Raw genomic sequence first — 13,576 nt, 5'->3', positions numbered from 1 at the left:
GAAAAATAAATCCCACCTCATTATGGTGTGTAATAGTTTGGATGGGTTGTGAAAGTCAGTTTGTTAGTATTTTATTAAAGACTCTTGCATGTACAGTCATTAGCAGTATCGGACTCCAGCTTTTTTTAAAACTTTTTGTTTAGTTAATTATTTTGTGGTAGAGGGATATACATGTATACACATGAAGGTCAAAGGGCAGCTACAGGAGTCAGTTCTCTTCTACCATGTGTACTCCAGGGATCTAAGTAAGGTCACTGGATTTGGTGGCAGGATTCTCTACCTGTTGAGCCATCTCACCAGCTCTAGGGATTTTTTACGATATCAAGTTAATCAGAGTATTTTCTTTGGTAGCATCATTATGTAAAATAATCATAAAATGAATTTATATGTATTCCCTCTACAGACATTTCCTGACAGAATTTAAGAACTGGCACTGGGGGCTGGAGAGATGGCTCATTGGTTAAGAGCACTGGCTGCTCTTCCAGAGGTCCTGAGTTCAAGTCCCAGCACCCACATGATGGCTCACAACCATCTGTAATGAGATCTGGTGCCCTCTTCTGGCCTGCAGGCATATATGCAAACAGAATGCTGGATATATAATAAATCTTAAAAACAAAAGAAGTGGCACTGATTCTCTTTTAACTTTTTATATGGGTGTGTTAGTACATTTGTGATTGTGTATATGTAAGTGTGCTGTATATATATTTGGTACATCTACATGTGCTTGTAGTCATGAAGGCCAGAGGAAAAAAGATATCTGGTGTCCCTCTCTCTCTCTCTACATTATTACATTTAGACAAGGTCTCTCACCGAACCTGGAGTTTGACTTTATGGCTAGAAAGCCACAGTGGTCCTCCCATCTCTACCCATATAGCACTGGGATGGTTGCAGCCACACTGAGCTCTTCAGGTTTCTCTGATCGAAGCTCGAGTTCTCATGTTTGAGCAACAAGTGCTCCTACTTACTAAGTCATCTCCCTCAGCCCTTAGATACAGTTTGAACATACAACAGAATTCATCAATAGAATTGAGTCACTGGTCTGTTTGGGCTCAGTAAGTTGTGTATTTCAAGGATTTATTGGTTTCTTTTCACTTCTCCAATGCCTTAATAATAGGTCTTTATGGTCCTGTTTTATTACTGGCACACATACTATAATTTCTCCTTTTTTGTCTTTTCTGTGTGTGTCTGTCTGTGTGCATGTTGATGTAGAAAAGTATACATGTGAGTCACATTTGAAAGTCAGAGAATAAGTTGTCTTCTTTTACAATGGTTCCACTTTTACATGGGTTCCAGAAATTGAACTCAGATCACCAGGGTCATGAGGCAATCTCTCTACCTGATGAGTCATCTCATGGCCCCATTATTCTTATTCTAAATGAATATTGTCTTTTTTTAATTGGTTACTTTAGCTAAGTTGATTTATATATTTTTGAATTAAGTTTATGTTAGCATACAAAGTAATTGGCTTTGTTATCACATTCTATCCAAACATGTCATAACTTGTTCTTATTCATTCCTCTCTCCCACAGCCAAACCCCATGATTTATCTGTTTTGTTTGGTTGGGTTCTTTCTGTTTTTTTGAGACAGGATTTCTCTGTGTAACAACCCTGGATGTCCTGATCTGTAGACCATCTATCTGCCTGTCTCTGCCTCCTGATTGCTGTGATTATAAGTGTGTACCATCACTGCTCGTCTTGATTTTGCTATTTGTAAAATCAACTTTTAATGATATTTTCTCTACCATCTCTACTTCTTGAGTGCAGGGATTACAAAGTGTATCATCATGCCCAGCATAAAGTGAGATCTTTTTAAATAATTTATTTTTGTTTTGCCATCATGTATGTCTGTGTGAGGGTGTCAGATTACCTGGAACTGGAGTTATAGACAGATGTGACCTGCCATGCAGATATTAGGAACTGAACCCGGGTCCTCTGGGAAAACAGTATGTGCTCTTATCTGCTAAGCCAGCCATCACTCCAGCCCCATAAAGTGAATTCTTATATATAACTTTCAATGGACTTGGATCTTGGAAATTTTTTTACCCATTCATTTACTGTATATTTTAGCACTCAAATACTCATAATAAAATCATAAATAAAAGGGAGAAGACAGTTGATAGCACACAAATACAAAATATTATGAGAAAAGGCTATGGTCAATTTTATGTCAATACATTTAAAAACATAAAAGAAATTAGTAACATCATAGAAATAGGCCTACCATCACAGAGTCATGAAGAATAGGATATCCAAATAGAGCAATGAACAAGGAGATTGAATCAGTCATCAAAAATAAAAATCCCAACAAAGGTTGGAAAGATGGCTCAGTGGTTAAGAGTACTTTCTGTTCTTGCTGAGGACCTGGGTTCAATTCCCATCCCTGAAAGCACAATCCACAACTGTCTGTATTCCAGTTCCAATGGATCAGACACCCTCTTCTAGCCTCAGTAAATCTCTGGACAAAGTTGCAAGCTCTTCTAGAAGAAAAAAAAAAGGCTGAGGACAAAGCAACCATCTCTGCCATCTGCAGAGATGACATTAAAATTTTATTCTAGGGTGTTTTTCCCTGCTTTTTATCTCAGAAAATTCCTATTCCTCATTGAACTCTGAAGGATACCAAAGTGTATTTTTAAAAAACTGTTTAAAAGTCGGGCGGTGGTGGCACACACCTTTGATCCCAGAATTCTGGAGCCAGAGGTAGGAGGATGTCTGAGATAGAGGCCAGCCTGGACTACAGAGTGAGTTCTAGGACAGCCAGGGCTGTTACACAGAGAAACCCTGTCTCAAACTCCCCATACCCAAAAAAGGTGTAAGCATAAAATAATGTTTAAACTGTAACTCTCGTTTAAGGGTAAAATGATTAAGTATTAAAGACTTGATTGGACCCATTGTTTACTTTTTAAAGCAGAGAGGGTGTTTATCACAGGCCAAGCATTTCAAAGAAGAATCAAGACACCTATCTAGAGCACTGAACTGAATATGTAAATGGCTTTTATCACAGCATAAAGAAGACAATTGAACTATTACCTTTTTTTTTTTTTTGGTTTTTCAAGACAGGGTTTTTCTGTGTAACAGCCCTGACTGTCCTGGAACTCATTCTGTAGACCAGGCTGGCCTCAAACTCACAGAGATCTGCTGGTCTCTACCTTCTGTGTGCTGGAATTAAAGGCCTGAACTACCATGGCCAGCTTTGAATTAATTTTTAAACTTATCTATGAGACCGTATTATGAGTTTTTTACAAACTGTGTGAATATCAGTGCAACATATGCATGTAGTAAGGATAGAGACTAGAAGAGGACTACAGATCCTCTGGAATTACAGATGTTTGTGAACTTTCATAGGAGTGTTGGGAATTGAACCCAGTCCTCTGGAAAAGCTCTTAACTGCTGAGCCATCTCTCCAGTCTCAGCAATTGAATTTGTATGCAAAATGTTTGCATATGGAAAATGAACGACCACAGCAGGCAACTGCCAAAATTTTTGCATATGAATTGTTAGTCAGCGTTTCTGTTGCTGTGACAAAGTTTTTGACATAATCACCTTAGAAGAATTATTTATGCCAGGCTTTCTGAGACCCCAGTCCATGGTCAGTTGTCCCCATTGCCTTGGTGCCTGTGGTGACACAGTACATGGAGGAGGGGGGATGCGGTGGAGCAAGATGGTTGCCAGGAAACAAAGAAAAAAAGAAAGGCTGGGGTTTCATTATCCCCTTTAAGATCATGACTCCCCCAGCAATCTTTGTCTCACTAATTTCACCACTTAAAGTTTCCATCATCACCCAATCTTTGTCTCACTAATTTCACCACTTAAAGTTTCCATCATCACCCAATAGTGCCCCAAGGTGGGGGCGAAGCATCTGTAAACCACAATAATTTGGGGTTCCAGTGTACAAAACTTAAACATTGTGAAATAATTAATTCAAAGACAATGAAAAAAGCAACACAGGGTGAGGGTTAATTTTGCATGTCAGTTGGGTAGGCTATAAAGTGCAGGACGTTTGGTTCCATGTGCTTCTGAATGTGCCTGTGGGGGAAGGTCAGGCTGAGAGGATAGCTCAGCAATTAAGAAGGCATGCTACTTTTCTAGAAGACCAGAGTTCAGTTCCTTATATCCACATCAGGCACCTCATAATCGCCTGTTAACTCTACCTCCAGAAGGATTCCACACCTTCTTCTGGCCTCCCAGAGTGCCTACACAGGTGTGTCATGTACACACTTGCACACACACATAAATAAAACTAAAATAAGTTTTAAAATGTTCAAGTGCACCTGTTATTTGTGATTATAGCAACTCTAGAAGGTCCAGAGACATGCTTTCATGATGACTGAAAAACAAAAGTCTCAGGATCTCTAGTCCCCTTGTAGAACCTTGTAGAACTTCACCATCTTTCTTCTCTGTAGGCCAAGCCTTACTGCAATCACGCAATTAGGACATCAAAATACAGTAGAAGCGAGTGGGTCCCACGCTGGTAAAACGTCGAGTAAAAGCAGGCAAGTTAACAATCATGTATGATAATGCACTCTAACAAAGAGATCCAGAAGCACATGTCCTATTGATGTACCTGTTGAGAGTCCTACTATAGCATAGAGAGGCAGAACAATATACTGAACTTGTGCTCCAACACGCAGTTTTGTACTGAAGCACAGCCATTACTATATATGAAGGACACGATGGTATGACTGTTTTGTGCTGCCCAAATAAAATTAAATCCCCAAGATTAGAATAGTGAGATGTCAGGGCCTTAGGGAGGGTTCTACTCTCATGAGTGAGACTGAAACCCTTAAGGGAATGTAGGGGAAAGCTCTGAGAAGACCACTTTACCCTTTTTCCACTATGGCAAGAAGGTGTTGGTTTCAAGACAGAGAGAACCCCCACTAGACACAAAATCTGCCAGCCCACTAATTTTGGACATCCCAATCTCAAAAACAGTAAGCAGTTTCTGTTGGTTACAAATTATCCTACTAAAGCATTTTGCCATAGCAGCCAGAATAGAGTAAGACATTGTTCACTCACTTTTTTCAGCACAGCAATAGTATCTTGCTGTATCAAATGTTGCCACTAGAGGACAGCACGTGCCTGAATTATTGCAGAAGTTTTAAGTCTGTATTGAGATTTTATAACCTTTGACTTTGGAGAAAGCTGAAATATTCTTTTTCATTACAAAGAAATCTTTTCTTTGGCACGATACCCTTCTACCTAGATTCGTAGTTAATTTCCATGTTGATGTATATAAAATCCACGTTGGCTTTAATCAGAAATGAAAGTCTTCCTAGCTTATCCAGGGCTAAATAAAGAAGCCGATTTCTCAGTGGCAAGCTCTGACTTGCTGCCATATGGATTTTTAAAGCCTTAATTCAGGAGTGACATCAGTAAGATGACCAAAGTAGAAATTCAGTCTACATCTCCTGGCTGAGAAGAAAAGCTGATGGTAAGAACAATCAAACAAGCTAGGCCAGGTGGATGGAGCTCATGCCTTTAGTCCCAGCACTCCTTAGGCAGAGGCTGGGGAATCTTTGAGTTCTAGGCCAGCCAGGGCTGCACAGAGAAATTCTGTCTCAAAATAAAGCAAAAGGGGAAAAAAGCAATCAAAGAAATTAATACAAATACATTTGCTTCCCAGGGGAAAGCACCTTCCAAATTGCCAAAGCATGAATTGCTATTTGACATTAGATTATTTCAAAAGGACAGGCTTTATTATGCTTTGGTAAGGCCAAAATATAATGCCTATTTAGTAGACATTACAACTGGGGTTGGGGGAAGCAAATGTTTACCCAGTGGAACAGTTTCGTCAGTAATGAACATGAAAAGGCCTGCATCCCACACATATCAACACACAGCTACTACTCATTGTACATGTCTTTAAATTCAATCCTATTTAACATGTGAATAGCGCTTCCTACAACATCCAAGTAATGGATAGCTCAATAGATCTCCTGCTATTCCTCCACTGTCCTGTTTGTTCATGTGTGTGTACAAGTATGGATACAGACTACCAGTATTCTTTACATGTCTGTCTCAATATTCCAGTGTGTACTGTAACACAACAAATAAAAGATATAGAGACAGATATTGGGGTTCAAGCATCAAGCTGAAGATCAGAGAAGCAAAGCAGCTAAGCTAATAGATCTTATTTACCTCAGCTAAAATGGCAATCCTGTCTCCACAAATCCTCAGAAGCAAAAGATTTGAATTCTTGTCTCCTCCTCCTTTTATTCCTTTCTCTGTCCAGCCATATCCTCCTGTCTCCACCTCCCTAGTGCTGAGATTAAAGAATTGTGATTCCAGGTGCTGAGATCACCTTTCTGTGAGCTGTTTCTTTTAGGACTGAATCAATTTCATGTAGTCAGTGTGGACTTGAACTACAAAGATCTATTTACCTCTTAATCCTGAGTCCGGGGATTAAAAGTGTGTATCACTGCCACCTCCTAGCTTCTATAGCTAACTAGTGTGACTGACTTTGCTTTCTGTACTTTCAGGCAAGCTTTAACAAATCACAAATAATATATCACCGCAACTGATCCTCTGTTTCCCTTCAGAAAAGAGCAGATCTACTAGGAATATCAACCAAACATGACATAACAAGATGCTTTAAGTACAGCAGTATTCTTTCCCAATAGTTGTAACCCCGATTCATCTTGCCCACCTGGCAGAATTACGCTTTCCTGATAAGAGTACAGGGTACTTAATGGCTGACTAGGACTTGATGATGGTTGTGACATTGCTCTGTCCCCTTTAGCTGCCTGTTAGAGACCTATTCTTTGATACAGGACAGATCTAATAGCTGACTATAAATCAAAGGCCTTTCCTTTTGCTATGGGAATGGAGCCTAATTGGAGGACAATCTTGGTGAATAAACATTAGCAGAAACTTCCTCAACAACCCTAAACTTCCACTGTAGTACAAATTTTTCTCATAGTTTTTAACAAACCCAGTTAGTATACTACTTATCTTCTAGTTCTATGGAGGCAGTGCAGCCTCTAGCTAAATTCTATTGTATGTAACTTAATATTTCCTAAGCAAGTTTACTAGTAAAGCCTTTATAGTATCAATTTTACTACTTCAAGCTTCTCCTGAATTAATACAGCCCTTTGAAAGAAGACATGGGGAACCACCAGAGGCCTGAGGACTATGCACAGCAGATCTGGATCCCAGACCAACGGGATTCAGGCCGCCCAGAGACTGCCAGCTTCCAAGTCCCAGTCTCCACCCACTGGACAGGCAAGGCAAGGGCCTAGCCTACCCAGAGCTTGCTAAGGTTCACATACTAGGACAGCCTCCATCTACGAAAGAGAAAAGCCACCAGGGTATTGGACCTGCTCCAACCCACTGGAAAGGGGTCACATACCCACCAGGGGGAGGAAGAGACTCCCTCTGCACCCATAGGAAGAAATGATGGAAAGGAGACAATACAAGAACACACCCACCAACAGAAAAACCAATATGACACCACCAGAAACTCGAGAATCTACACTTGCAAGACCTGAACTGTCCATTGTGGAAGCAGCAGATGAGAAAGACCTTAAAAGCAACTTCATGAAAATGATAGAGGCCCTCAAAGAAGATATGAGAAAATCCCTTAAAGACATGGAAGAAAAAAACAAACCAAAAAATATAAGAAATGCAAGAAATGGAGGAAAAAACAACCCAAAAAATGCAAGAAATGGAAGAAAAGACAAACCAAAAACTTCAAAAAATGCAAGAAAGAGAGGAAAAGGCAAAGCAAAAATTATAAGAAACAATTCAAAAAGTACAAGGGTTGAAAGCTGAAATAGAGATAAAAAAACACAGTCTGAAGGAATGCGGAAATAGAAAAGTTGAGCAAACGGTCAGGTACTACAGATACAAGCATTACCAACAGAATGCAACAGATGAAAGACAGAACCTCAGGTGTTGAAGATACACTAGGGGAAATAGATTAATCAACCAAAGAATATCTTAAGTCCAACGAATCCCTAACACAAAATATCCAGGAAATATGGGACACCATGAAAAGACCAAACCTAAGAATAATAGGTATAGAAGAAGGTGAAGAAACCCACCTCAAAGGGGCAGAAAACATATTTAACAAAATCATAGTAGAAAACTTTCCCAACTTAAAGAAAGACATGCCAATGAAAGTACAAGAAGCCTACAGAACACCAAATAGACTGGACCACAAAAGGAAATCCCCTTGCCAAATAAGAGTAAAAACCCTGAAAATACAGAATAAAGAAAGAATATTAAAAGCAGCAAAGGAAAAAGGCCAAGTAACACATAAAGGCTAAGCTATCAAAATCACACCAGACTTCTCCATGGAATTTCTGAAAGCCAGAAGGCTTGGATAAATATTCTACCAACAATAAGAGACCATGGTTGCCAGCCCAGACTGCTATATCCAGCAAAGATTTCAATCATTATAGATGGAGAAAACAAGATATTCCATAACAAAACCAGATTTAAACAATACATATCCACAAACCAAGCCCTACAGAAAGTTCTGGAAGGAAAACCCAACCCAAGGGAGTTAACTACAACCAGAAAAACATAGGCAATAGATAATCCCACCTTACCAACAGCCAAAAGAAAAGAGGTGGAAATCCACATATAATTCCACCACCATCAACTATTCCAAAACAAACAAAAAAAAAGAATGAGCAATCAATGGTCATTAACATCCCTCAACTCGCCCATAAAGAGACACAGGCTAACAGAATGGATTCAAAGACAAAACCCATCCTTCTACTGCATACAAGAAACATATCCCAGCCTCAAAGACAGACATTACCTCAGAGTTAAGGGTGGGGAATAGATTTTCCAAACAAATGGACCCAAGAAACAAGCAGGGGAAGCAATCCTAATATCTAACAAATTAGATTTCAAAATAAAATCAATCAAAGAGATGAAGGAGGGCACTTCATACTCATCACAGGAGAAATACACCAAGATGAAGTTTCAATTTTGAACATCTATGCCCCAAATAAAATTCATCCACATTCATAAAAGAAACATTACTAAAACTCAAATCACATATAAAGCCCCACACACTTATAGTGGGAGACTTCAACACCCCACTCTCACCTCTAGACATGACTACCAGACATAAACTTAACAAAGAAGCAAAGGAACTGATAGAAGTTATGACCCAATTGGGATTAACAGACATCTATATAACATTCCACCCAAATAAAAAAGAATATACCTTCTTCTCAGCGCCACATGGAACCTTTTCAAAAATTGACCACATACTTGGCAACATAGCAAACCTCAACAGGTACAAAAACAATGGAATAACTCCATGCACCTTATCAACAACAACACAAATTGAAAGAAAACCTACAAAATCATGGAAGTTGAATAACGCACAATTGCACTATTCCTGAGTCAATGAAGAAATAAAAAAAAGAATTTAAAGACTTGGTAGAATTCAATGAGAATGACGACACAACATAACCAAACTTATGGGACACTTTGAAAGCAGTGCTACAAGGGAAGTTCGTAGCACTAGGTGCCCACATGAAGAAACTGGAGGATAGTTACATTAGAGAATTAACAGCACAACTGAAAGCTCTAGAACACAAAGAAGCAAATTCACCCAGGAGGAGTAGACAGCAGGAAATAATCAGATTGAGGGCTGAAATCAATAAAGCAGAGACTAGGAAAACAATACAAAAAATCAATGTAACGAAGAGCTGGTTCTTTGAAAAAATCAACAAGATAGACAAACCTTTATCCAAACTGACCGAACAGCAGAATGTGAACATGCAAATTAACAAAATCAGAAATGAAAAGGGGGACATAACAACAGACTCCGAGGAAATCCAGAGAATCATCAGGTCATACTTTGAAAACCTGTACTCCACACAATTTGAAAATCTAAAGGAAATGGACAATTTTCTGGATAGATATCACTTGCCAAAATTAAATCAAGAACAGATAAGCAATTTAAATATAGATCTATAATCTCTAAGGAAATAGAAGCAGTCATCAAAAATCACCCAACTAAAAGAAAAATCCCGGGGCCAGATGGCCTCAGTGCAGAATTCTACCAGAAATTCAAAGAACAGCTTATACCAATTCTTCTCAAAGTATTCCACGCAATAGAAGCATAAGGGTCTTTGCCCAACTCTTTCTACGAGGCTTCAATAACCTTGATCCTCAAGCCACACAAAGACACATCTAAGAAAAAGAACTTCAGACCAATATCTCTCATGAACATTGATGCAAAAATACTCTAAAAAATACCCGCAAATCGGATCTAAGAACACATCAAAACAATCATTCACCACAATCAAGTAAGTTTCATCCCAGGGATGCAGGGATGGTTTAACATATGAAAATCCATCAATGTAATCCACAATATAAACAAGCTGAGAAACAAAAATCACATGATCATCTCACTGGATGCTGAAAAAGCCTTTGACAAAATCCAAGGCCCCTTCATGATAAAGGTCTTGGAGAGATCTGGGATAACAGGAACTTAACTAAACATAATAAAAGCTATATACAGCAAACCAACAGCCAACATAAAACTAAATGGACAGAAACTCAACGCAATTCCTCTAAGATCAGGAACAAGACAAGGCTGTCCACTCTCTCTATACCTCTTCAGTATTGTACTTGAAGTTCTAGCTAGAGCAATACAGACAACAAAAGGAGATCAAAGGGATACAAATTGGAAAGGAAGAGGTCAAACTTTCACTATTTGTAGATGATATGATAGTTTACATAACTAAAAAACTCCACCAGGCAACTCCTGCAGCTGATAAATACTTTCAGCAAAGTGGCAGGATACAAGATCAACTCAAGAAAATAAATAGCCCTACTATATACAGACGATAAAAGGGCTGAGCAAGAAATCAGAGAAAGATCACCCTTTACAATAGCCAAAAACAACATAAAATACCTTGGGGTAACGCTAACCAAACAAGTGAAAGACCTGTATAGCAAGAACTTTGAGTCTTTAAAGAAAGAAATTAAAGAAGACACCAGAAGGTGAAAAGATCTCCTATGCTTTTGGATAGGTAGAATCAACATAGTAAAAATGACAATCTTACTGAAACCAATATACAGATTTAACGCAATCCCTATTAAAATCCCAGCACAATTCTTCACAGACCTTGAACGAACAATAATCAACTTTTTATGGAACAACAAAAGACCCAGGATAACCAAAACAACCTTATTCAACAAAACAACATCTGGAGGCATCGCCATCCCTGACTTCAAGCTCTATTATAGAGCTGTAGTCGTGAAAACAGTTTGGTATTGGCACAAAAATAGACAGGTAGACCAATGGAATGGAATTGAACACCTAATATTAACCCATACATGTATGAACATCTGATTTTCGACAAAGAAGCTAAAAATGTACAATGGAAAAAAGAAAGTATCTTCAACAAATGGTCCTGGCATAACTGCATGCTGGCATGTAGAAGAATGAGGATAGACCCATGTCTATCGCTATGCACAAAACTTAAGTCCAAATGGATCAAAGATCTCAACATAAATCCAGCCATACGGAACCTGTTACAAGAGAGAGTGGGAGGCACCCTTGAACGCACTGGTACAGTAGACTGCTTCCTGAACATAATTCCAGTAGCACAGACACTAAGATCGACAATTAATAAATGGGAACTCCTAAAACTGAGAAGCTTCTGTAAGGCAAAGGACACAGTCAGCAAGACAAAAAGGCACCCCCCACACCCCACAGATTGGGAAAAGATATTCACTAACCCCACATCTGACAGAGGGCTGATCTCCAAAATTTACAAAGAACTCAAGTAGCAAGTCTCCAAAACACCAAAGGATCCAATTAAAAAGTGGGGGACTGAACTAAATAGAGAATTCTCAATAGAGGAGTATAAAATTGCTGAGAGACACTTGAGAAATCATTATCCATTAGGGAAATGCAAATTCTTACTCCTGTCAGAATGGCTAAAATCAAAAACACCAATGACAGTTTATGCTGGAGAGGATGTGGTGAAAGGGAAACATTCCTACACTGCTGGTGAGAGTGCCGACTTGTACAGCCACTTTGGAAATCAGTATGGAGATTCCTCAGGAAAATGGGACTCAGTCTACCACAAGACCCAGCAATTCCATTCTTAGGCATATACCCAAATGATGTACATGCATACAACAAGGACATTTGTTCCACTGTGTTCACAGCAGCATTATTTGTAATAGCCAGAACCTGGAAACAACCTAGATGCCCCTCAACTGAAGAGTGGATAGAGAAAATGTGGTACATTTACACAATGGGGTACTATTCAGTGGAAAAAAACAATGGGATCTTCAAATTTGCAGGCACTAGAAGAAACCATACTGAGTGAGGTAACCCAGTCACAAAAAGAGAAACATGGTATATACTGACTCATTTATAAATTTTACACATGAATCAGGGGAGTGCCAGCATCCAACCCCACTGCCAGAGAGTCTAGGAAACAGAACCTTCATCCAGCAACTGATGAAATCAGAGGCAGATACCCACAGACAAACACTGAACCTGAACTCCTAGAATCCAGTGTCAGAAAGAGAGAACTGATGGGCAAAGGAGTTAAGAGTGGGCTGGTTTAACCCACAGAAACAGTTGACCTGAACAAGGTGGAGCTCTTAGATTCCAGATTATTGCCTGTGTGGAAAGCATGGGACTGACCCAGACCCCCTGAATGTAGGTGTCAGGTGAGGAGGCCTAGGTAATCTATGGTGCCTTCAGTAGTATTTATCCCTGGCATACAAATAGACTTTGAGTGCCCATGCCACAATATGGGAGGCTCTCTCAGTCGGGACTCTTGGAGGAGGGCATAGGCCCTGCCCTGGATGAAATAACAGTTACTGGAGATCCACCATGGAGTGCCTCACCCTCCTTGGTGATTGGAATGGAGATTGGGTGGGGAACTGGGGGACCTGGTGGGGAGGGTGGGGGAGTAGGGGAGGGAGAGGGAGCTTGGATTGACATGTGAAACAAGATTGTTTCTAACCCAAATAAAAAATAATTAAAAAAAAAAGAAAGAAGACATGGCCAGGGCTTAAAGTACCGGGCACATTCATATAACATAGTTTCAGATACAGAGTATCCGTGCCTGCATGTTTCTGGAGAGTTGCATCCTGTGTAATCAGAGTATCAGGGTGTCTTGACTGTGGCTGAGGAGAACTTCCTGAAACCCTCAGAAAATAATGTGCCTACAGCTCACTCCTTTTGTAATGAACCAGTTGACAGACTTCTAATTCTCTTACCATTGTAATTTGTTTGAAAATTCTGCTGCTGCTGTTTTTCATGCAATATTTCTGAGACTAGGAAGTCCAGTTGTCCTCCAAGGCATAACAAGGGAGGCACATCAAGAACTCACAAAGTAGATAAATGTGGTACCTCGAAGTGATTCCAGCTACCTGGCAGGCTTAGTCAGGGGATTTACTTGAGCCCAGGCAAGAGTTAAAGGATAGCCTGACTGACCTAGCAAGATACTGGTCTCTTTAAAAGCAAGCAAAGAAAACAGATGAGCAAACCAGAAAGATAGGATAGGAAAATTCATCCCCAAGTCAGGCATGGTTGCACAGGCCTGTAATACCCGTACTTGAAAGGCTGAAGGAGAAGGAT

Source organism: Mesocricetus auratus, unplaced genomic scaffold (assembly GCF_017639785.1).
Source record: "Mesocricetus auratus isolate SY011 unplaced genomic scaffold, BCM_Maur_2.0 Super-Scaffold_100003, whole genome shotgun sequence".
Taxonomy (NCBI): Eukaryota; Metazoa; Chordata; class Mammalia; order Rodentia; family Cricetidae; genus Mesocricetus; species Mesocricetus auratus.
This window is presented reverse-complemented; position numbering follows the sequence as displayed.